This window comes from Asterias rubens, chromosome 9 (genome assembly GCF_902459465.1).
Source record: "Asterias rubens chromosome 9, eAstRub1.3, whole genome shotgun sequence".
In the NCBI taxonomy this organism is placed as follows: Eukaryota; Metazoa; Echinodermata; class Asteroidea; order Forcipulatida; family Asteriidae; genus Asterias; species Asterias rubens.
This window is the reverse complement of record NC_047070.1, coordinates 1,332,180-1,359,079: the sequence shown is the minus strand read 5'-3', so window position 1 is coordinate 1,359,079 and position 26,900 is coordinate 1,332,180. Positions and strand designations below refer to the sequence as shown.

The window sequence follows — 26,900 nt, the reverse complement described above, 5'->3', positions numbered from 1 at the left end:
GTCTCGTTACAAAACCTTCAAGAGGCTCCTGCATTTTTTGTTTCATTTCATCCCAAACGTGAAGGGTTTTCACAGCGGCGGGATAAACAGCGCCATCTATAGTATCGCACGACAATGCAAAACGAAACTCACGAAAAAGTAAATAGCGCCACCATTCACCTGCACACACACAGAGAATGTCAACATGATGTCCTCTTGGTAAAGACGCCCTGTTGCTGCAAGAAAGTAACTTGTGAGTTGACATTTTGTATAAAATAAACACATGAAACAGATAAAAAATCACGAATATCTGAATATTATTGATCGCTTGCTTAAACAGCGAACGATATTATTGTTACTTCAGCTATGCGAAAGGGAGGAAGTTCTTTTTTATTTTATATTAAAAATTATTTATATTTTATTTTCCTATTTAATTCATTGTATAAATTTGTGTAGACTGTTGGGAGGGGGGCAGGGAAAGGAAAATTTTCCGGGGCAGTATTGGCCCAAGTTCATAATAAAGCCTGTAGTAAGCTCAAAAACTTGCTAAGCACAGACAAAATATTGCTTAGCAGCAACTGGTTACCAGCCAAAAGTCCATTTAGTTAGATTGTTGTAACTGGTGCCCCGCCCTTTTTTTTGATTAAAAACACGGTTTCTTTTGTTTTTTGTGTGAAATTGGGAGGAAATCCAATTGGGCAATGGTAGGTACGGCAGATGCCTTTTGTGTTTATATTTCATCTTTATTAACATGCGGCTTAAAACCTTTCTGTTGGTGGGCAACTTTAAATTGCTTCACATCTCGGCCCAATTTTATGAGCTGCTAAGCACAAAAATTTGCTTAGTATGAAATATACCTTGATAAAACAAGATTACCAAACAAATTTCCATTTGTTGAATACTGCTTTATTCAGCTGTTGCTTATCACATGGAAATTTTGGTGGTAATCCTGTTTTTATCAAGGAAGAAATTTCATGTTGAGCAAATTTTGGTGCTTAGCGGCTCAATTTCATAATCTGGTAAGCAGACAATACTGTTGAGCAAACTTCTATGCTGAGTAAAAAATGTGTGGGTCACCAGTCACAACAGTGTATACCTTCAGGACATTTAACCAGCTTCTGCTGAGAAATGTATTTCTGTGCTTACCAAGTTTTGTGCTCAGGCTTTGTGCTACGTAAGGGCAGGGCTGACTAGGGTCTAAATAAAAATGTTCACTGCATTTGAGTAGGGCCTAACCGATGCATGTCAATCTAATGTGTTTGTGCATCAAGGGAAAGGTACAATTCTTTTCCAAGGCGGATTGACCAAATTTCTTGGCGCCACTTGAAATAATAAAATAGCTCTTAAAAGTAAGCAGAACTAAGACTAAGTGAGAGGTGATAATCCCAAATAATAACATAAAAAGCAATTGGCATTATTTGTGTACTTTTTTTGTTTAGTCAAATTGTGTTTCTTTCTCAAATTCTGAAGAAACTGTCACTCATAAAAATAGTGACTTTCTGCACTGCACTTTTGGTGGTCTGAGCATTCTATGAATCACATGGTTGAAGTGACAAGACTGAGGCCGCAATTCAACTGTGCATCATCGTCATTTATCCCCCCCCCCCCCGAACCAAGCAATCTTTAAAAAACCCAGGCAGAAATTCTCTAAAACCTTGTGCAAATACCAGAAATTTCTCTGCACCCTCAAGTTGGATTTGAAGGGTCAATGCCACCCCATTAGTACACTAAAGGCTTCAACAAGCTGCCTGGGCCCACCATGCGACAAGCTCTTGACATGCACTCTGCTCTCAGGTGATTCACCAGTTCCCTGCAATTGATAAGATGTTTATAAATGTTGTCAATTCTGTAGCTGTGTTCTGATCCAGCGTAAACCAAAGTCAAGTGTGTGTTATTAGCGACTGATTGACTTGGAGACAAGGTGTTATTTTAGTAGGGACAATTTTTATACATTATATTGTAGGCTTGAATGGCATCTGTTTTTTTTTTGTTTTTTTTGGTTACTCGTTTTTAGCTTTTTTGTTTGTTCATTATGAGAGGGGTTGTGCGCCATCGCTCAGTCTGACAACCAATTATTGTTTCAATGTGTGGTTATTATTTATTTATCTACTTTTACCCTGTCTTGATTGAAACTGTTTGGTGCATTTTAGATGAGTCCGATTTTGAGGAAGATGATAAAGTGGGTAGGGTTCAAGATACATGAGGACTAGGTACCACCTGGGGTGGATTTCAAAAAGAGTTCAGACTAGTTTTATCTCGAGTTACATAAGACAAGTTACTCGTCTTAACTTGGGACTAGCCACACGTTCTAAGTTAGGACTAGTCTTATAGCCTGGGCCAAGCTCTTTGTTAAATCGACCCCTGGTCCCAGAAAATAATGCTTAACAGTTTTGTGCTCAGCAAACAATAAAAGCAGAACGCTGGTCAAATATGGTCTATGATATTGTATTTTGGCTGATAACCATATTCTGGGGTAAGCATAATTTTGCTGTGCTTAGCTGTGCTATTGGATCTTAGTAGCTTCAAATGTCTCTCTTCGAAGAGTTTTGGCAACTTCACTATCCTTAAAGCAGCATATTATTTTGCCTTCTTTAGGCCTACATCGTTCAGTTTTTGAAGAGTAAAATCAATTGCCATCCTAGCCATCCTAACAGCCAGGAGTTTCATCTTTGAGAGGGCAAGGCAAGTTCCATTTTACAAAGGGCACTTCCACTTTAAAGTCTTTACATAATGATTGAAGGGGCACTGAGGTCAAGACTAGGGCACCAAGGCTATGGCCTCCATGGCCTCTGTTTAATTATAGGCTCGTCCTTATAAACACTACCACAAACCTGTGGAAATTTTATGAAATCAGGTGATCTTATTAATAAGTGAAAACAGGGCAACCTGGTTAAAGTTTTGTGAGGGATTTTGCTGCTATTAAGTAATTGTGATTTCAGGATCTTGCAATACTTTGAGATTTCTCTTCATTAATTTTGATCCTTGTTTATAATTTTTTCTACTGGGTTATTTTTTTCTCCTGTTAAAAGAAGATCAGAATGTATTTCTTATGTGTCAGTATCACCTTGTGGGCGTTAACATTCATTCTGGACGATTTCCTGTCATGTAACTTGTCTCGTACCATGGAGTTTCTAATTTTGCAAAGTGGATAATAATATATCCTCAAGCAACAGACAGCTCACGTGAAGGAGATTCAAAATATATTGCTTGCCTTGCTGAAAACATTTCAAGACCTATTGAATGAAAGAATTGAAGATTAAATGACACGCCTGAAATTACCTGCCATTGTCAGAGACTGTAAACGAAAGACATCTCAAGAAAATGTGGAACCATCTCAAGAGCAAAGATATGGATGCCAAGAAAATAACAGATGGTGGAAGAAGATGCTAAGAATAAAATGGAAAACTCTGATGTTAAAAATACCCCAATTGTCTTGAGTGATGCTGTGCAGGCCTCAGTGTCTTACAAGATAAGTGCCTGGGGCTCTCCGTCTCAGGATTTCAGTCAATTCTTCTGCCTTCGGTAACCTTCCTCTTGTTTCCCAGATCGTTGTTCTTCTGTTGTTAACCTTTTAGCTCATTTATTTATTTGGACTGAGAGTCTACAAGCCTAGCCCTGAAGTCATCTTCACATTCTTCAAGACCACCATTAGTTTGTTTTGATATGTTCTTTTATCTCGGACAATTACCCTCCATTAGAGGTGTGTAGTGATCCCACCCTCCCCTCCTTTCTTGTTTGTTAATTTCACTGTCTGTTCTGTGGAACAATACCATTCTCAATTGGCATTCTCAATTGGAGCCTTTCACTATGATTGGACAATACCAGTTCATCACAGTGTAAAGGAGACTAAACCATAGTCCTAATGAAGTAAGCGAGGATAATGATTCTGACTTGAGTGCTGGTTGGGGCTGTGTTACATTGTTGGTTATCTATGGACTATGGAGGTAGAATTAGACCTCCATGGTTTATCACAACTAATGGAGTGATTTGGTTCCGGCATATGGAGGTAGAATTAGAATTCTACCTCCATGGTTTTGGCTTTATCAATGCATCTGAGGTAGCAAAGAGCTATCCTTTTTGTAGCTCCATGATGGTAGTGTAGGCTTTCTAAATTAGGCTTTTAAAAATGATGACAAATTGAACCAGAAGGGAATGAATTAGGAACATGCTCATCATGCCTGGTTAGATTCAGTCGAGAAGGCATGTTTATTTTCAAGCCTGAAGTGGCAGGGTAGGCCTATTACAAGATTTTCTGTTACCTCCAACTGTACTTTTATTTACCTTTACCCTCCTGAGAGATTGAACAGGATGCTTTAATTATGCTCCAAACAAAATCCAATACCATCATCCAAACTTAGACTCTAATTGTGGTAGTTATTCTCAGCCCATCAGTTCCTGAGTGCAGTTCTCAGTTTCTCAGTCCAACAGAATCAAACAAAACATGCATTGGATTTGAAAGGTTTGGGGATGGTTTAGGTTAAAAGGCACTCAAAGTAATTGTTGGTATAAAAACTTACTTGGTAACCAGCAATGAAGAGATGTTGACAGTAACATATTGTTATGAATGGCTCCCTCCTGAAGTAACGTAGTTTTTGAGAGAAAGGTACTTTATCACTCAAGTAATAAAAGACTTTGGGCCTGAAGCCTTTTATTAGGCATCTGAAAGCACCCAACAACAAGATGTTTTTTCTTTTATTATTCTTTGACTTTAGGAATAACTTTGACTACATGCTGACTTTTGCAAATTTCCCTAGGTTCTTTTCCGTGTTAACATTTCACCCCGCCTCTTGGCAATTTGGCAAATTTTCGTCTTGAGAAAAACACAAAAACAGCTCTTTGTCTCCAAGAAAAACACAATATATGGACCAGTCACCCCAGGGCAGAACACAGCATATCAAGTTTATCTTGACTTCTCACGGATTTGGCACGCATCTCAAAAGTTGTGAAAATATCCCATGGTTCATCTCGGTTTGACCTTTGACCTTTGGCAAGATTCCTGCTGACGAGGACATAGGGGAACGGCACAAATAGTATTAAAGGCACTAGACACTATAAACTTAAACTAATTTATAAACCAGAAACTTACTTAGTAACAACATGGAACTATAACAAGCAATGGAGAGCTGTTGATAGTTTAAAACATTGTGATAAACGGCTCCCTCTTAAGTAACATTGTTTGAGAAAGAGGTTATTTCTCACTCAAGTAATTAAAGGACTTCAGCTGAAGCCTTTTATTATGCATCTGAAAGCACACAAACTTGTGGAACACAGGTATTTTTTTCTTTCATTTTTTCTTGCAAATTCGATGACCAATTGATTTCAAATTTTCACAGGTTTGTTATTGTATGCATTTTTTGGGATACACCAAGTGAGAACACTGGTCTTCGACAATTACCACACGTGTCCAGTGCCTTTAATAGTGTGTCTGTGACTCATGGAATGGTGTAAGGTTCATTGGAGATCTGTCATTCACAGAGTTGCTGATCTGAGTTTGGATAATCTTCCTGGGAGTTGAATGTCTAAACCAGAGAGAGAGTCATGGGTTCATCATCTTGACTCTCTTACAACGCCCTGGTAGTTTGCTGTTTGCTCAGCTCTCAAGAAGGCTGTGCCAACAGCTGCTTTGTGTTTACTGCCAAGCAGCAGCTTGATCCGCTCCTGCTGATGTATTTCTCTCTCCAACCCTTTCTCAAGTGTTTTACTAAAAGTGTTAATAAGAATGTTTCCCCAACCCTCTGTTAGAGACAAGACAACCCCAACTAACCCATACCCTTGCACCAGAGTGAGCTTCTAAGTATGAATAAACATATTTGCTCTTGCTGTATGTTTGTAAAAGGAACACGTTGCCTTGGATCGGTCGAGTTGGTCTTTTAAAAGTGTTTGTAACTGTTTGTTATAAAATGCATACATGTATGATTAGAAAGATGTTTTGAAAGTAGAATACAATGATCCACACACATTTGCCTCGAAATTGCGTGGTTTTGCTTTTACTTTGCGAACTAACACGGTTGGCCATTTATGGGAGTCAAAAATTTGACTCCCATAAATGGCCGACCGTGTATGTCGACGAGGTAAGAGGGAAACTACGCAATTTTTAGTGATACCTGTGTGAATCTTTATATTCTACTTTTAAAATATCTTTCTAATCATGCATTTTATAACAAACGGTTACAAACGCTTTTCAAAGACCAACTCGACCATGTTCCTTTAAGTTTAAGTTCCTTGGTCCTTTCCTCTCTCCAACCTTTTCTCAAATGTTGGACTAAATATGTTAATAAGGAGAAGTTTCCTAACCCTCTTTCAGAGACAAGACAACCCCACCCCGCTCCTTACACTTTCACCAGGGGTGGAGTTCAGCAAACTGAATGGATGAGTCCTAACTTAGGACTTTGGCCTTAAGTTTGTAATAACTCCTAGGACTAGTCCTGGGTTGGGATTATCTTTTTGACTCTACCCCAGAGTGATCTGTCTTGCTCTTGGTTTGTTAATTTTCTTCCTTGGTCCTTTCAGAATGATCTCTTATGTCATGATGTGTGTCATCATGTACCTTCCTCTACATCCAGAGCTAAGGGTCAGTGGCTCTTTCTCATTCCAACCATAAGTCAACTCAAAGGACCTTGCTCTGTGGCAAAAACAGCATCAACATGTTTGGATGGTATGTATTTACTGTGATTAGTTGACATTGTGAAATCATGTGTTCTAGTTCCGGTGGTCTTTAATCTCGGCGGATGCCATGTGTGGCGGCTGGCAGTTGTAAAAGATGTCATGGACATTCACCATAAGTGATTAATTACAACCTCGAAATGCACTTGAAACATTATTGAAGTAATTCAAGGGATGTAAGTCGATCGGAAATTACTGATAATGAATTCATTAAGATTTAGTGTTTTGTGTCTAATTTAGAATATTTGCAAGGTATGTGATATTAATAAACCAACATTTTATGTATGAGAAGAACATCTGATTCTTACCACATCCTCCTGATGCTGAACAACATCTAAGATGCTTTTCTTCCTTGGGTCGCCTTAGGGAATATTAATACCTTTAAAACTGTACTAAGCTGGATTAAATTTCAGCAGTGTGTCTGTCTGAGTGGAGAAGGCAGACTAACAAGAACATATTTTGCAAGGGGTGCTGTTTTTTTCAGAGAAAATTTGCAAGAACGGAGTGGGAGGGGATCACGCCATGGGGTCCGGGGCCCACTTAAGGGACCCAGATGCTTTTGGGTCTTAGATGCCGCGTCTCGGGCAATGGAGCCAGCACTGTAATATGTTTTTTTCTCTTCAAATTTTGAAATATAAAACGCTACACATATTTTTGTACATTTTGGACCTTTCCCAAGTTATCAGGCCATGTAAGGCTGAATTTATAATACATGTTTACTAAAATAGAGGGTACTTGACACGACGGGTTAATGTGCTGGGGATGTTGGAACATGGAGGTAGCTACCTCCATGGTTGGAAGCAGTGGATTCATGCTTGCAAAGACTTTGAGAATGATCAATAAATAATAGGTATTGTGTAAAGTACAACAATGCCTCCCCCCCCCCTCCAATGTTACTCTTGAAGGGTGTTTGTACCCGACAGTCCCTTCACGTGTCCTTGTGAAAACGGAATGATAAACTCTAGTGTGTGCCTGCGCATATTTACCGGCACGAAGAAGTCAACCAGTCACTTGAAGGAAGTAATTGTGCGGAGAGAAAGTTTCAAAAGTTGGGGTTGATGGTGTAAGGAAGGCTTTGTTGTTCTGTGGGCTCTATTTAATTAAAACGTTTTAGATAAACAGTGTGCTTTTGTGACGAAGTATCTGTTCCCCTTGTATTATAGATACAGTATAACTTTGTTGTTTACTGAATGTGAGCGGCAAAGCTTTGGTTTTAGTCGCCAAGTGTGAAAAGAGGTAGTTTGTTTGTCATCTGATGACGTCATCGTGTCGTTAAAGCCATTGTTCACCGATTTACAAATAATTTACAGGGTTTACAGAAGGTAATGGTGAAAGACTTCTCTTGAAATATTGTTCCATGAAATGCTTTACTTTTTGAGAAAACATTAAAACAATATCAATTCTCGATAGCGAGAATTACAGATTTATTTTAAACACATGTCATGACATGGCGAAACACGCAGAAACATGAGTGGGTTTTCCCGTTATTTTCTCCCGACTCCGATGACCGATTGAGCTTAAATTTTTACAGGTTTGTTATTTTATATATAAGTTGTGATACACAAAGTGTGGGACTTGGACAATACTGTTTACTGAAAGTGTATAATGGCTTTAAAGGGTTTTGATACCTTTTGTTTTTGGCTACTACATGAGTCCCTACTCACTGTGAATGAGATGTAGGTAATTTACCTGTAGAAGTTTCAGCTTCATTAGTTTTCAAGTTTTCACTATATCCTGTCTACAAATCTCTTTTTCCTAATTCCTAGATAAGCTTACTCCAAGTAAAGGAAACAAAAATAGAATTTGATTAGCCTACAAATTACAGTGTTACAAAGTGAAATTACATTTGTCATAGTCCTAATCAACCACTATGTCAACCCAATCAGAGTTATTTTACAATCAGAATTTTCTTACCACACGAATCACTGATAACTATGGGTACACATTGTGATTATCACCCCCAACAATCTCTTTCATTTCTGTCATTACTGCACCAGGGCCGTTGTTGACATTTATTTTCTCCTCTTGGCCGCTGGGCAAACCTTTTCCTTTTTCATTAAAGGCACTGGACACATTTGGTAATTGTCAAAGACCAGTCTTCTCACTTGGCATATATGCATAAAATAACAAACCTGTAAAAATTTGAGCTCAATTGGTCATCCAAGTTGCGAGATAATAATGAAAGAAAACATACCCTTGCCATACGAAGTTGTGTGCTTTCAGATGCTTGATATCGAGACCTCAAAATCTAATTCTGAGGTCTTGAATTCGCGGAAAATTATTCTTTCTCAAAAACTACATTACTTCAGAGGGAGCCGTTTCTCAAAATGTTTTATACTATCAACAGCTCTCCATTACTTGTTACCAACCCTGGAGGAAGTATTTTCTTCCTCCATGTTGTTACCAAGCAGGGAACAATTATATCTGGAGAAAAGAAGACGATCAGAGCATACTGATTGAAACGTTGAGTTGAAACCAACGATTCATTTTGGTACCACCAAAACTCATTTAGAGATTTTACAGATTCATTACAGTAACATGGTGTTACCGCAAACCTTTCCATATGGTATTTCCACCATGCAAACTTTCAAATATTACTTAACAATTATTTTGAGTTATTACCAAAAGTGTTCAGTACCTTAAAGCATTTTCCCTCTCTTCTCTCCCGTTTCTTTCTGTGACGTACCGTTCCTGTATGCAGAGTGACAGGCCTACGGGCATTACGTTTGCATTATGATTGCATTATATGCAATTTGTCACTTTTCATTTCCTGCTGGTGAGTGTGATCTCGTCCTCGCGTTTTATTGGTAGTCGGGGGGGGGGGGGGGGGGGAGGAGGAGGCTAGGGACACGCAAGGGAGACATAAGGCTTGATTGTAAAGTGAAGCTAGCGCTTAGTAGAGCTGGCTGTGCTTGCACGTATGTAGCTTGACAAAAGAACCTCTAAAAATACATTCAAGTCCCAATGCAGAGCTGCTTCTTAAGTAAATTAGATTTACTTACTGTGATTTAAGAGATTGAGTTTGTTTGTTTTTATCAGTGTCGAGGTGAAGAAAGTATCAGCTGGTATCCTCACAGGTTACATCTTTAAAGCCCAAACTCATGACTCGTGTTGTCTTCTTCTGGCTCCCAGTGTTTGAAAACTCAAATTTTTAAGAGTAAAATTTTTATTTATTTTATAGAATTGTGTACTTTCAGATGCCTGAGAAAGGCTTCATTCTCAGATTCAAATGTTGTGTGTTAAAAAATTACCTCTTTCTCTAAACTACATTACTTCAAAGGATGTCTTTACTAACAAAAGTTTTATAATATCAACAGCTCTCAAGTGCTTTTAACAAACTTTTGCCTGTATACTGTAAATAAAAAAATACCCCTGGCCCTTAAACAACCTACTCTATAAGTTAAGAAATACTCATGAGATGGGCTATAGTTGTTAATGTTAATTTTAAAAGCTCTAATTAGGTAGTGATTGGAAGCTCATATTCTCATTTTTTGAGGAGCAAATAATACCAAAGTTTTGGCGGAAAGTGCCTGGTTTTGGCATGGAGCATGATAGATAGTAAACACTTGTCTCTTAACCACCTGCAATTTATCAAATCTATTTGAGAAAAGTTCTGAAGCATTATTGAATGTATGCTATGTAGACAACAGAAGACAACGTAAAAACCGAATGTCTCCAAAACCTCTCCATTCCTCCATGTCGATCTCATGCCAAACCTTAAATAATTTCCCAGCATGTTCTATTGGTTTATAATCGCTCCTCAGTGTGCATGTTGACAGAGCTCTATTACATCCACTGCTGGCTTGATAATTTGTCAGCACTCCCCCGCAGGTCCCTCCTTCCCCCATCAAAGACTATAGCGTGGCGGCAATCCATCGCATGGTCCCCTACCGTTGGGCTGCCTTACCTCTTTATTAAATCAGCATCGTGAATGCCAAGCTCGGAGGGCGGTCCAAGGTATGGGGTTTTTGGTTTTGAATTGGGAAGTCCAGAATCACAAGTACAAACTACAGGTGCATTTTTTGAAATTGGATGCAGATTTTATGTCAGGACCGATTTGTCCCCCGGTAGGTTTTATGGCGGTGCCGTTTTTGGGGGTGAAATTTGCAGAATTGCTGGACGTTAATGCGATGATTGTCAGAGTCAAGGCACTCTTGTTCTGATGACATATCAAACAAGTTGATTCTTACGTGAGTCACCATTTCACACCAGACTGGATTTGATTACGGGCAATAATTGAAAGCAATCAATAGTACTTGACAGGTTTTTGGTTGTGTACATCGTCCCTGTCAATTATTGATGTTATGTGAACTTGGGACAAATGTAATTGCTTAGTGTTTTTTATGTAGCAGCTTATTAGGTTTGATTGCTTCTTTGTGGACGCTAAATCTCATGTGTCATCTATAGTGTTATTCACTTAAATGGTTTTCATGGAATGACATTTTCTTAGAGGAGGTTATCGTTGCGATACACGATTTATTATGATAGGGATATTGACCATTGTGTTTTAATGACACAGTGTCAATTTACCAGAATGTGATTTTATCATTACTACTTCCATCTGTCAGACAATTCTCCCCCCACCCCCACCCCCCCTCCAAAAAAAACCAAAACAAAAACCAAACAAACATTATTTTCAAAATCAGAATTATAAGCAGGCATCTTATGAAACATAATTTATTATCTTATTTTTTTTATTTTAAGAAAACTGATAAATTTGGTTTGGATTGTGTTGATTGAAAGTTAGAGGTTCATAATAATTATATTCATAAATACCCTAGACGGTTTCGCTACTCCTATTGGTGGAGAGCGCGTCACGTGGGGGTGTTTAAACGGTTGATAATGACCAGCTGGAGCTGTTTATAACCGGCTGACCAGCATGCACCGTATTCACTGCATACAGCGTGTGTACCAAGTATTTGCGATAAGGTCTATGTACTCAACGCAATATTTCACATTGAACTCATCTCAAACCCTAACGCCTGCGGGTGATCACAACTACCTCCTCTCTCTTACCTCATCTCAAATATATTTTCATTAAATGCAGCCATTTTAGAAATCAATGTGCATTTACCACAAACAAGGGTTAAATTTTGATTAGATTTACACTGTCAGTGACAACATACCTCTCCTATAATGCATGCATCGTTGCCGTATGATTGATACGAAACACAGTGGATTGCTTGTGATAGTTGTTGCCAAGGTTAACATTAAGGGGCTTTGATTTGAACATGGTTGCAAAAGGCATGTCAATTTCAAGAACAAATTAGACGGCAGTCAGGGCTAATTGTGTCAACATTTTACAAACTTTAGTATCCGGGCAGAGAAGTGTGAGAAATGCCCCGGAGAATATTTCAAGGGGGTTGTATTTTCTTTTTAGTCGGCAGTTACTTAAGAATACTTTAATCCAATTTGCGCTCTGGAAATGTAGCAGAAATCAAATTTGAAGCAGAAGGAAAAATCCTTTTTTTTTCCCCTTTTTTGTGCTTAAGTCATCAATTTCCAGCGATTTTGTTGAAGAGAATGTTTTCCTTTCGTTACACCCTTGCATATTGCTCTACTTACTCGCCCCGAGATATCTCCTTTCAGTCGAAGAATTCGGGTGGAAAATTACATGGGGCACCTCTGCAAAAATGTTTGCAAACTTCCTGCATTCTTTCACTGTTTAGCTATTGTCACCTTCCACTGTACCATGAAAACTTTGTTCGTCTTTGTTCCGGACAAGGCTGTTTCCTTTAAGCACCACCCCTGAGGCAGTTTATTGTCAGTGGAAATGGAAGTACAACTTGTCAAGTAACTGACCCATAAAGTATTCTCTCCTTTTTTCGCCAGTTTTCTTTTTTTGATATTCTTGTCAAGTTAGTCGAAAAGAAAAAAGTGGTGAGAATGTTTTCCAGTGGAGTGGGCATCACAGTGTTTAGATGTTTGTTCAAAAAGTTATGAGGTAGTCAAATGATTCGGATGCTGTCACTCAAGTTGGAAACCTGTGGCTTTCGGAGGGTTTTATTTTTTTAATTACCTGTTCTCTTTGAAGACAGGATGTAATCTAATTTGTTACGGGGATGTGATTTTTGTGTCAAGTTTGACTGCAAAGAACCACATAAATTTATCCAATAGCTCACTTTTGTGAAAATTTGTTATAAACTATGCACACTAAGGAGATATTAGTGGGATTTTTAAACAACATCAACGTGAATAATTGATTGTACATCACTAGAGTAATGCATCAATCTGCCAGGGCAATGTCCTCTCCGACCAAAGCGACAAAAGAGAAGGATGCTTTTTCAAAATAATTTATTTTGCGAGTAAGTCTTATTCCCACAAGATTTTGCTCTGAAATCTACCGCATTATCTGTGATTCAAAGCCGTATTTCCCTTGATATTTACAACTGAACCTTGATATTAAGAAAAGTGTCCTCACTTTGGTCGTCACTTTGAGTGGGAATGTTGTTTTCCGGCACGGTATTCACACACACAAAAAACTTTTAGAAAGGGACTAGTATAAATAATAAAAAGAGTGAGTAGGATTTGGCCTGCAACAGGATTGAAAGGCTCAGACAGGGATATTTGTAATGCCAATATTGACTCTGGACTGGGTTTCCGCAGACTAGCGAGGGGTAGAGTGGGTACCGATGAATAGCTGGTTACATTAGGGCTTTACCGCAGTGAAGGGCAGGGGTAATGCACTTGCCGGGAAATGCTTAGGACAACAGGCCCTGCCTTCAAAAGCCCACCAGTGTGTTCTTACGAGTGTTTGTGTTGGCCTTCTGTAAATACAAGAGCGGGTTTAAATTTTGGGGCTGTGAAATGGGTTGCATTTTTTGCCGGTGAATAAAGTGCTTGGCAAGGGTGGAGGTGTGTGAACCATGTGTTTGTATCAGAATAGCCAGGAAATAAAAACTTTGTAAGCTACATGAGAGAAATCCTTTCAGACATTCCTGTAGCAATTGCTGCTCCCCGACTATGGAATTCTCTACCTACCCTTACCAGAAGCTCAAACAGTGTCCCAGCCTTCAAACGTGCTCTCAAAACCCACCTTTTTGCCTCTTCGTAGCTGGTCGTCTTTATCTTTGTTCTGTCTTTTCACTCTTCTTTCTTTCTCAGCGCCTTGTATCCTTTGGCAATTTGGCGCTTTATAAATACTGTTATTATTAATACTATTATTATTATTAGCACCATTACACCTGGAAATATCTCAAATTGATTTAAAGAGTTTATTATAAGAGGATGCCACCAAGTGGCCTGAAGTAACTAAATTACCAATTTAATCATTTTCAAGGTTCACCTTGGTCCAGAAATCAAACAAAAGAAGAAGAGGAATTTTGAAATGCTCAGTTCAAATGTTAGGGATTGCTTTTCAATTGATAGTGTTGATGGCAAACATACAGTCGATGGAGTATTCTGCATTACTTTAAACAGTTGCTAGGATTATACGATCTTTCTCCAACTGATGAGGGATTTCTGAGGGGACTCAAACAAAGCAGAGAGAAAAGGCTTGCCTTGATTGAACAGAGAGAAAGGACCAAGCTGAAGCAAAGGAAAAATACCCTGTAAATGTATATATTGGAGGTTGTTAAACTCTGAATCGCTGAAAGGGATTCATATGCTGATATTCCCCTGGTGATGTGTTGTACATTTAAAGGAACATTACAAAAAAGCTCATCTTGGATCACAGATTTACATAAAACTTTCATGGTGAAATGATGATGATAGTAGAAAACATCCCTATTCCCTTAAAATATTTCTGTCTGAAATGTCATATTTGATGAGAAATAAATCAAACTAATTTTCCGTTTGGAGTTTATCACTCAGTGAGTGTTTTATTCATTTTTTTGAAGTCGTTGTCATGTAAATTTGATGAGACATAAATGAAAAACTAATTTCCCATTGTGAGTTTATCACTCAGTGAGTTTTTTATTCATTTTTTTTAAGTCAATGTCAATTTGTCATGCAAAATGTGCAATTGTTTGTTCACTATTTTTTCGTCACCCAGATGGCTGCAGCGATCTCAAACTTCTGCAGGTTTGTCAGTTTATGTATATGGTGGATTACATTAAGTGCTTACATAACCAGCGACTGTTTTGTTAGCAAAAAACAATTCTGTAATGTTCCTTTAATGGTCCTAGCTCTATCAGTAACGGAGAAGTCAACATAACGACCAATTGTGAGTGGAATGTGACACTTTGATTCGGACTTCCTTAAAGTTCAAGACTAATTTGGATTCCATCGTTGTCGCATCCTCTTGTTGTCAGTGATGACAATTCCAGGCTGGGTAGGAGAAGCTCATTGATGCCTTCCAGGCATCATCCACTCATTCAGATTCCCATCATGCTCTTGGACTTGTCTGACCTTCGGGTCATGTTACAAACGTTAAAGGAGTTTTGTCGTGCAGGCTAATTTTGAAATGTTTATTCACGTCACAAAGTCTACTAATGAGGTTTTTATAGAAGTATGGGAAATCAACCTGTAGGCAGCTTTATTAAAGCTCTTAAGATTAAAAAATATCGGGCCAAATCGAACAATGTCTCATTACTCTTAACTACGTTGTTCCCTGCTAATTTATGCTGAGCAGAACAAAAATTGCTATAAGCACCCTTCTCTGCTTAGCATCCTCTCAAATTGGGTCCATCTTAACTCAAGTTTCTTAGTATAAATTGAAAGTATTCTCAAGAATTAGTCAGGTTGTATTCGGTTTGCAGAAACTCCATTTGTATATCCACTTTATTGCTTTGTAGATTTTGTTCTTTGAGAACTCTTGTCTTTCTATCAACCGATATTGTACTTCTGGAAGTAGATTTCGTAATTTGGGAGACCACTCAGGCCAACGTTCATGGAGGCTATGGCCTTCATTGCCCCTGGGGTGAATTTCACAAAGAGTTAAGACTAGTCTTATCTCTAGTTATATAGGACGAGTTACCCGTCCTAACTTAGGACTAGCCATACGTTTTTACTAGGTATAACCCTTAGGACTAGTCCTAGCTCTTTGTGAAATCGAACCCAGCTCTTGGCCTTGGTGGCCCCTTCAAAGGTTTCCTATTGACCTTAAGATTTTCCAGTGGAGTGGAAGTGCCCTTCGTAAAATGAAAATGGCCTTGCCCTTTTTAATATGAAATTCCAAGCCTGACTACTTAGTTCTGAAAAGAACTGTTGGTTGGGAGAAAGTTTAGACATGACATCTGTAGCTGTAGCCATAGACTAGAGCAAGGCTCTAGTTGAATTACCTTCCCTTTAACCATGGAGCTATAAAAGGCTCATGCTTTAATGCACCACCTTCCTGAAGTCAAAGCCAGGGTTGACCCCCATGGGTTCCCCTGAAGGTGTGGATAGCCATTCTCCAGGTGCTTTGATCTATATCATTATGGCATGTTTGTGAGACTGGGGCACGACCTGATGAGAGAGTCATACCAGACTAAATGGACATTAACTGAATGCCTCAACTTGGATTTGGCTTGTCCAAATAAGGGTGTTAAAGTGTGTCTCAGGGGGTCGGTGGGTAATGGGAGTTTCAGGGTTGCTAAACCATCCCAGTTGGGATATTAGTTTATCCTCGCAGTAAACCCTTATCCCCACATTGGGTAGGGTAATGGTTCTCTTATCCCCCGATGGGGAGTTAATGGTCCCTCTGTCGGTATCAGGAAACCCTTGGAGGATCAGGACACCTGTAAGGTCATTTTCATTTAAACTATCCCAAATGGGGGTAAATTTATCCTTATGGGGAACCTGGGCCCAATTTACTTATTGTCAATTTCCATTTCATAGCGCTGTTAAACGTAAGCACAAAAAAAGCTTGCTAACCTTCCTTTGCTTTTACAGCACGAAAATGAATGACAGAATACAAATCCATGCTGAATGCGCAAACTGGCCGCTCTATTTTCTTGCTAACTTGTGAAATATGTTTACACCTAAGCAAATTTTTTTGCTACAGTAAGTACGAAAAGTTGCTTACTGTTAAGCGGCTCTATAAAATTGGGCCCTGACAGTACCTGGATGGGGACTACACCTGCAACAGTCCTACACCTATCCCATTTGGGATATTAAGGGTTACCAGCCCAAATTACAATAAGTTTGCATTGTTGTGGCTGGTGCCAACTCAACTTTTGTTTAGCAAAGAAATCTGTCAAGTAGTATTTTCTGCTTAAAATAACAGCTTTATAAAATTGGGCCCAGATTCTAAAACTGTACCCACTATAACAGTAACTTGTGGCCAGCACAGTATGATTAAACTTTTCCAACAAGCAGTCTAAAGGCAAATAGCCTACAAATGTTTGTGGGGTATGTTGATGTGGAAGGGAGGTCGATTGGGGCTCGCATACAAATGTTATATTATGAATGAGACCAGCCAATTACTGTTCTGAGACACCAATTACCATACCCGGTGTGCTGGAAAAAAAACAAGTTGGTGGCAAATCCAAATTGTCAAACAAAAAACAAAAATACCCAATTTGCCTTAACACTCATGTTTCTCAGCAAGTTCACATATGTTTTTTGTTTCCCTTTATTTTTTGTTTGAATTAACAACAGGTGTTCAGGGCACACCTTTAACTTGAGGCTGGACCACTGACTACCATCGACCACCGCTTGAGCGAGGAAAATGTCTTCTTTTGCACGTTCCTCTGAGCTCTTCAGGAAATCGGCGCATACCTGAACTACCTGAACAAAACACTTCCCCTGTGGGGAGAGTAGAAATAGGCAAGAGGTTGTCACAGAAAATGGGTTGAAGGATGGCGGTGATTTGATACCCAGTTTAGAGTTTACAAGGTAATCCTTTATTTATTTAATAACGCATTTCCTGTAATTCTTTGTGGAGGTGGATATGTCTTTTATTGCTGTATGAAAAGCTTCTCTCACTTAAAAGGGGAAATTTTCTCACCTCAGGTACTATTTTGACTAGATTTTATGTAATGGTTATTTTTACGCAAGCTTGGTTGTTAAAAGCTGGTCTGGCGAGTTATTAAGTTAGGCTAACTATGTATTGTGATGTTATAATTGTTTTGTTTGGTTGTAAGGGATTTGGGACAAAGTTTATTAGAGATTACATTTAGATTGCATGATTGTCAGGAAAAAATCCAAAGAAGTTATACTGAGATACTGAAGTTAATTTGTTGAAAATTCATAAGGCTGTATATATGTGCTGTTATCTGGAGGTTGTTGGTTCGAATCCCACTCTAGTCAAAAATCATTTCAAAATTTACCTAGTCAGTTTCCCTTGTGGTTTATATTGATATCTGAAACAAAAAGTCGCATCCCCTTAAGGTGATCCCCTGGCTGCCGCTTCCCAGGTTGTATCGTAATTTGGTCCCTGGCTACACGGCAGTTGACGGTTGTATGGCTTCCGACTGGCACCCCCGAACAAAGATATTGACAAAATAGGGAGACTGCCAATATAGGGCTAGATAGCTCAGTTGGTAGAGCGCCGGCACGTTAATCCGAAGGTCGTTGGTTCGAATCCCACTCTAGTCAATTCTTTGTTCAACCCCCCCAAAAAAAAAAAACCAAAAACTTGGCAACTGCTGGCTAAATGTAAAGTCAGCCTCTTTGGCCATCTCAGTCACAAGAAAACATTGGAAGACGATCCACCATCACTGATCTCAAACATTGAGTTTTCTCAAAATTATTTAATGGGAAATTTTCCACCATGATCTCCTTTATACCATGTAAAATCTGTGAATTTTTTTTTTCTTTCTTCGATCTAACCAATGCTAATTACACAAGTACCACACCACGTTATTGCATTTTTGGAAAACAGATTATCGTATTTCTACAACTGAGCCATTTATAAAGACAGGTGTTTAAAGCCATTATACACTTTCGGTACAGAAAAAAAAGTAAAAGTTCACAGATTTACAAATAATTTACAGTGTTTACAGAAGGTAATGGTGAAAGGCTTCGCTTGAAATATTATTCCATGAAATGCTTTACTTTTTGAGAAAACATTAAAACAATATCAATTCTCGATAGCGAGAATTACGGATTTATTTTAAACACATGTCATGACACGGCGAAACGTGGGGAAACAAGGGTGGGTTTTCCCGTTTTTTTCTCCCGACTCCGATGACCGATTGAGCCTAAATTTTCACAGGTTTGTTATTTTATATATAAGTTGTGGTACAAGAAGTGTGGGCCTTGGACAATACTTTTTTGCCGAAAGTGTCCAATGCTGGTCATTTGATCCTCATATCTAATCATTTTACATTATATACTAAAGTTGCTTGGTGAAAAGTCACTTTGACATTGAAGTTTTTAAATAGTCACAGCACACAAAAATAAAACACCTACAGTGGTTTCACAAAAGAGTAACAAATCATATCATAATGACAACTCGTAATTACAACATATTAAACTTTATATTTGTCACTACACTTATTTTTGTAGCAGACATCTTAATCATTCCTAGTTATGGTTTAATCATGTGTTAATGTTTGTAATTGGACAATAATGAGGCATCAAACTAATTTGACTCATCAAACCATGGAAGAAATGTAACGTAACGTAAACATGCTCAGTCAAGATCAACCTTGGAAGATGGTTGTGTCAACCAACATCAGTCAGCCTCGCAAATGTAAATAAACAACTGACTAAACAACGAGAGAGGACCACAGACTAGACCAAATAAAATAAAACCATGTTTAGCATCCCCGCCCACTTCCTTTTTAGAGGCCGCCCTCCTTTTTAAACCCCCTCCCCCAAAAAAGATACATTTTAACGATCTCGGAAAAAAGAAAATTTAAAAAGTGCCCAGTCTTTAAAAATGTCTCTGGTGGCCATTTTCAACAAAAAGGCCCCTCTTCTTCCTTTTTTCAAAAAGGCAGGATGTTTTAATGTTTTTTTTAATTTTGGTCTTATCTCCCTGCTTTGAGCTTGGTGGAGACCCGCCTGGTGCAGCCATCTTGTCTGTTCTCTGTTTACATTGATGATATCCATGTTGAGGCTGGTGGTAGAGGAAATAGTCCGAGCCCAATCTTGTGCCGCTGCTTACCACAAAATTTCTACGCTTATGGTGCCCTGTAAAAATGTGTATGAACCCAATTTGATAAAGCCTGTAAGCACAACTTCCTCTCACTCTCACCAGGTATGCATGTCTCTCTAAATGTCCAGGGCCCAACCTTTAAAAAATATTGCTTATCACTTTTCTGCTAAGCGAATATGAGCAGGATACCAGTCTCAAATAGTACTTTTTCTAGTCAGCTTACTTAAAGCCATTGGACACTTTCGGAACAGAAAAAGAAAAAAAATCACAGATTTACAAATAGCTTACAGGGTTTACAGAAGGTAATGGTGAAAGACTTCTCTTGAAATATTTCTCCATGAAATACTTTACTTTTTGAGAAAACATTAAAACAATTATCAATTCTCGATATCTAGAATTACGGATTTATTTTAAACACATCTCATGACATGGCGAAACAAGGGTGGGTTTTCACGTTATTTTCTCCCGACTCCGATGACCGATTGAGCCTAAATTTTCACAGGTTTGTTTTTTATATATAAGTTGTGATACACGAAGTGTTGGCCTTTGGAAAATACTGTTTACCGAAAGTGTCCAATGGCTTTAAAAGCAGCTTGGTCTCAGTTCTGCATCATGCTTGCTTTTGGTCAGAGCAGTGCAAGCTCCATGAGGAATAAAACTCTTTTGGGAAATATGTCTGTAAGTGAGTCCCACAGTTGCATTTTGGTTATTCTTTGAGCCCCAAATGAAATAGACTTTTTACAGTGCAACCTTTTCCCATTGGCTGTCTATTCAGTCGACACCATTCATTCCTGGTAAATTTGCCCCCTGTGGTGGTTGGAGTGTAGGTGGGAAAATGTTGTCTTCTGTTTGGTAGGTGAAAAGTTCCAAATTTGGCCTTCTAGTGATCGGTATTATAGTTTATCTTTGTGTTCGTACAAAAATATCAAATCAATGTTGACTTGAATTCTTGGAAACAGAGTGACTCAGACGACAGAAACCTGTATTTACTGTTTTGTCTTGTTGTTAGCGTGTTCATGCGGTTTGATGTTGTTGGGTGAGGTGTTGAAACCTCAATCAATCAAGTCCTTCACTTAGCCTGTGTGCCAGTTCTGCAAATTAATTCTTTTGGTGTGAGTTAAAGTTATGCTTTGGACCAAATAAAATTTGGTGATCAAATGATGAATGCCATCAGTCATCGCATAAAATATGAACCATCTGGCAGACCAGGAAATACATGGAGGCCACATAGGCCAGTGCCTGTGTTTCTTGGCCTGGGTGCCCTGGTCTTGGCCTTGGTGCCCCTTTAGAAAATTCCCTTAGACTTTTAAGATTTTTAAATGGAAGTGCCCTTTAAATGGCCTTGCCCTCTCAAAGATGAAATTCCAGACCCCGTCATGTGGTTTTCTGTTGTTAGCAGCCAGATCCTAGGTGGTGGGTTTAAACTAATTGATGAAGCAATTCATCAAAATCATGTCTTCATTGACTGATATTTCCTGACCACCAGTGGTGTCTTCAGAGCTAATCTATTAGGAAGGAAAGTGTTGAAACTTCTATTAATCAAGTCAAACACCCAACCAGTTTTGTTAATCGTTTCCTAGGGCAGATATGTTTCCGTCTCCACCCCTAAGTGAATATCTGATGTAACTTTAGGCAAGCAGCAGTCAGCTGAGATTTTATGAGCTCTCAGAGCATGACCTTATTGGAGGTGATTGCTCAGCATGCCCCTGATTGTGTTTAGACTGCCTGGCCTTCCCCTAGGGCTGACCAAATTAACCCCTCTTTAACCTTTGACCCAGAAATTCAGCTTCTCCACTCGCAGGACAGCGAGCTGTATTAGAAAAGTGGGTTTGGCAGTACACCCCTGCTGGTGATGTAATGTGTTGGGAAGTTTAAGGTTTGCGCTGGTGGGGATTGGTGGGGATAGGGTTTTGATTGGAATACCCGTTGCGACGACTCTGGCGTATTATCACCTCGGGATTGGTTAGTGGATCATGAGGAGAGGCAGACTTTGGGGAGGCTGCAGGAATCAAAATCATATCACAAAAATAAATCAGTGATGTCAGTATTTGATTCATTTACAAACAAAAGGGATTACAAACCATTACAGAACCAAATCGGTGACTCATCCATTATGGCTGGTAGTCAGTTTCTGCTAAGCAAAGTTTTTCTGTGCTTACAGGCTTTATGATATTGGGCCCTGAGAGTTTCTTGAGGGTTCACTTTAAACCCAGGTAAAGACACTGGACACGTTTGGTAATTTTAAAAGACCAGTCTTCTTACTTGGTGTATCCCAACACTATGCATAAACAACAAACCTCTGGAAATTTGGACTCAAGTGGTCAATGTACGTAGTTGCAAGAGATCATTGAAAGAAAAACACTCATGTTGCACAACTTTAAGATGCATTATCAAAGGCTTCAGATGAAGTATTTTTCAATTTGAATTGAGTGAGAAATTACCTCTTTCTCTCTCTTTCTGAAAAACTATGTTACTTTAGAGGGAGCCGTTTCTCACAATGTTTTATACTATCAACTGCTCTCCATTGATCGTACCAAGTAAGCTTTTATGCTTACAACTATTTTGAGTAATTACCAATAGTGTCCAGTGCCTTTAAACACAGGTTTTACCCTTGATGGAGCAGACCCATTTAGCTAAGCATACATGTACAGGTGCATGTATATTGACAGGTGTCTGACAGACATTACCTTGAACTATAGTGATCAGCATCACACTGGCATATTAAAGTACAAGACCCTATGCCAGGCCCCCATTATAACCCTGCTGGGAGCAGGTCTCGCTTTTTACAAAATTAAGATATCATAAAGGAAAAAAAAAGTCCTGAGGAAATGTCATCGTGATAGTTTTTATTTTTAGTTTTTTTCGCAACAGCTGTTGTCATCATGTTTGTTTTAGTTAGTCCATCTTTTCTTTTGATAATTTTTAAGGGATTAAGCAGCTACTTTTTTATTTGAAGTTTCCTTTTCAAAGCAAATTAAGAGTCATGAGATTGGTTTGGTTTGGTGATTGGTGATTGGAGATTGGTGATTGGTTTCGTCTAATGAAAGCTTTGATGAAAAGTCATTTTCTGCAGCAATGTGCCGTACTTTGTGGCTTGATATGTTGCCAAGCAAACTTGTCTTTTTATAGACCAACTCGTCTGATTGCAAGCATTTAGAAACATTTCTTTCCACACACTAATAACAAGGAGGGCAAACCAGATCGGGTTATTTTTAAATCGTGCAAACTCTTGAAAGTGATTGGGTTTAAAGATATTTTTTTGAATAAAACAAAAAGTAAACTCTAGAAAAAAACTTAGACGGTTCTTATATAAAAACTTTCCATCTTAACAGAGTGTGAGTATGCCTAAACTGACATTGTGATAAAAGAAGAATATTGTAGTTGGTAACGACTTGTCCACAAGTCTTCAAAAGAGCTGAAGAAAATTCATTAAAGAACCAGTTGTTTTTCATCATCTCTCAGCATATTGCATTAACACATCACTGCACTTATGATTAATGGAGGGTTGGGTGCCATGCAAATAGTTTTTCTAACTTTACTTCTAGATACGTAAATAATCAACATGCCTTAGCGTAGGTATGTGAAGGGCTCTTTCATGTGTTTGAATGTCGTCTTGTTGGCTTCTGTGATGGTGAGATGCCGCCTAGCAGAAGCCCCCCCCCCCCACCCCAAGAAATGATATCTTGACAGGGATGAATAATTGATAAACAGAACTTCTAAAAACCTAGACAAGTCACTGAACTCCAAGACTCAAAAAGGTCAATGGTGATTGGTCGGGAGAGCCATCAGCCATTTTAGAAATCAACAATATGCTTTTTAACAAAACTAATTGACATTCCAACAACATATGAATTTGATTCTGGTATTGTTTTCCTAAATTATCTGTTAAAGGCGTACACTGTGAAATGTTTAGATGTCTAGTGGAAGACTAGTAGTCTTTTTGTTTTGACAATTATTTCAATTATCTTTGTGGTTTGGAAAACAGGTCAGTTTTTATGAGGAAGGAATTTCAATGAGTGTTTGGTTTGAGGGTTGGTCAGTTGTTTGTTTGTTTTTGGAAGAGTTTTGAAAAGGTGCATCTTGAAACTTATACAACCAGCTGGGCCCAATTTCAAGAAGCTGCTTAAGGACAAATAACAGCTTAGCACAACAAAATTATGCTTAATAGATGAAGGTTACCTTGACCATCATGCAATTTCAAATGTACCATCTGGACTGTGACTGGTATCTTGATCAGTTTTGCTTAGCAGAAAATTGTTAAGCAATATTTAGTGCTTATTTTTGAGCAGCTCTTTCTTTGAATTTGGCTCTGGGCTCAAAATATCCACAATGAAGAACATAACAATGTTTTTAAAGACCCTGGACACTATTGGTAATTGTCAAAGACCAGTCCTCTTACTTGGTGTGTCTTAACATAGGCGTAAAATAACAAACCTGTGAAAATTTGAGCTCGATTGGTCGTTGAAGTTGCGAGATAATAATGAAAGAAAAAACACCCGTGTCACACGAAGTTGTGCGCTTTCAGATGCTTGATTTCGAGACCTCAAATTCTAAATCTGAGGTCTCGAAATCAAATTCGTGGAAAATTACTTCTTTCTCGAAAACTATGTCACTTCAGATGGAGCCGTTTCTCACAATGTTTTAAACTATCAACCTCTCCCCATTACTCGTTACCATGTAAGGTTTTATGCTAATAATTATTTTGAGGAAATACCAATAGTGTCCACTGCCTTTAAATGTAGGTTTACCTGCTGAGCTACGATTTGTGAAGGGTAAATGTCATATTTAAAAATTTATTTGTTTATTTTCTTCTTTATCCCTGATTCAAATCTATGAAAGTGTTAAAGTTTTCTGAAGACTTTTCAAACATTTCAACAAGTCTGTTGTTTCATGCTCAAATAAAGTTAGAGTTTCTTGTCCTTTAAGTTCAAACTCACATTGCAAGGTGAAAGGTCAAACCACTTTATTGCACCATTTTGTTTAGCCTTGATGGTTAGAGGGGGAGTTTTTTAATTGGGGGGATACTCTAGATTCAGACATCATCAACACCAACGTCTAATGGACAAGTTCATGCCCTGCCATTTCTGTATTTGAAGACTTTTGTTTTCACAAAATCTAGTTTTACTAATTGCAAGATTTCTTTTTATATTTGGTTTTAAAAGCATGTTAATTTTTTTGGGTCAAGTGTTTCTTATTCTTATTAACCTTTATTAATTTCTTATTAACCTTTAGCAGTGAATAGGTGCTCTTGGTTGTATTTTCTTCTGCCATGCCATGCAGGTAAAGTTCAGACTGAACTCAAAAACAATTTCTCGAATATGAAAGCATCCAGGAGCAATGTTCCCACATTTGTTAGAGACAAAGAAATCCAGGGCCCAATTTCATAGAGCCATTTAAGCACAGAACAAAAAGTAGCTAAGCACAACAAAATTATGCTTTCAAATTTAACATCTATTATATTGTTGCGGTACCCGCTGCCAAAACATAGGATTCGAACTGCCTCTAGCTAGTGGGCAATCTCGGTAGTCTAGTTGGTAAGACACTGCTCTAGAATTGCAAGGGTTGTGGGTTCGAATCCCACCCGAGTAAATATGCCTTTAGCATTTTTGCTTTAAGCAGGAAATTGTTAACAATGTTTTCTGCTCAAACAGCTCTATGAGATAGATAGGCCCCCTATATGCTTAAAAACCCACAACCAACAAAACAAATATGCTTGCCAAAGTAAGCTTACCAGCTAAACTATCAGGTAACATGTACATTTTGTGAATGGTGTCCTGCTTATTACTACTAAGCAGAATCATTGTTAATCAATATTTTCTGCTTAAGCAGCTCTTTGTCATTGGGCCCTTGTCTATACTTACACTATAACCAAAATTTGTTCCATCTCAGGGCCCAATTTCATAGAGCTGCTTAAGCAAAAAAATATTTCTTAAATATTTTATGCGTAGCACAAATATGCAGAATACCAATCACAGATTGTACATGTGACATGGGCCCAATTTCATAGAGCTGCTTAGCACAAAAATTTGCTAAGCATGAAATTTCTTCCCCGATAAAAACAGGATTACCAGCCAAATTTCCATTTGTTACATAGTGCTTGTTACTGGTATTCAGCTTTTGTTTGCGTACCCTGAAAATCACATGGACATTTGGTTGGTAAACCTATTTTTATCAAGGAAGAAATTTCATGTGCTTAGCAGCTCTATGAAATTGGGACATGGTATTTTGGCTAGTAACCTTATTCTGGTAAGCATAGCTTGGTTGTGTTTGGCTACTTTTTTAGTGCTTAAGCAGCTCTATGAAATTGGGCACAGGTGAATAACCACAAAATATCTGTGAAATCCTGTTTATATTTGTTTTATCAGGAGCACCTCTCTCCCAAATCCCAACTATGGTACTTCAACTCTCTCATGGGCCAAGGACCCCGCTAATTGCTGTCCCAACCACTCCTTTTTAGTACCCGCTGAAGAAGTACTATACTCAAGTTTACATTGACCCCTTAGCCCCAGTGACTCCATGTCACCTTACATCCAAACAAACAGAGCTCTAGCTCTGGTCACCCATCCATCATCTTTTCTCCACAGATGCCTGGAGTGTGTGGCTCAATGCGGTGAACTCAAAGGTGATCTCTCTACTCTTCCTCTTCTGACAGCCAGGTCACGTAAGGTCACTTTGCCAATATTTGTTCCCCTCAGAGTTTGGATGATGTCGGAAAAAGTCTAGATGGTTGAGGGGGTACAGTTATTTTCTCAAACTTTTCAAAAACAAACAAAGGAAATCTATTACTTACAACGAAAAAGAGATCAGGCCAATCAATAAAAGGAAAATACTAAGTAAAGGTTTGAGGTGACACCATGTAAAATCTCTTTGTGAGAAGTGGTAGCTCTGAGAAGAGCTGGCTTGGTTTGAACTGCTTGACATTACGGTCACCGTGCTCTGACCGTCTTCTGGAGACTGCCAAAAAGAGATTAAAAATTAAGTTTTGTGGGTGCCCCGGCTTAAAGGCAGTGGACACTATTGGTAATTACTCAAAATAATTATTAGCATAAAACCTGACTTGGTAACAAGTAATGGGGAATAGTTGATAGTTTAAAACATTGTGAGAAACGGCTCCCTCTGAAGTAACGTAGTTTTCGAGAAAGAAGTTTTTTCCACGAATTTGATTTTGAGACCTCAGATTTAGAATTTGAGGTCTCGAAATCAATCATCTGAAAGCACACAACTTCGTGGGACAAGGGTGTTTTTTCTTTCATTTTTATCTCGCAATGATGACCGATTGAGCTCAAATTTT

The 26,900-nt window shown here is 38.5% G+C and overlaps 1 long non-coding RNA gene across 1 annotated transcript; it reads left to right on the top strand.

Moving 5' to 3' along the window:
• The first annotated feature begins 170 nt into the window (after nucleotides 1-170).
• Nucleotides 171-26,631, top strand: LOC117295180. Its single transcript, XR_004519648.1, has 4 exons — nucleotides 171-232; nucleotides 6,490-6,634; nucleotides 17,164-17,400; nucleotides 26,194-26,631. It is a non-coding gene; the product is annotated as an uncharacterized LOC117295180 (long non-coding RNA).
• The last annotated feature ends 269 nt before the right edge of the window (nucleotides 26,632-26,900 follow it).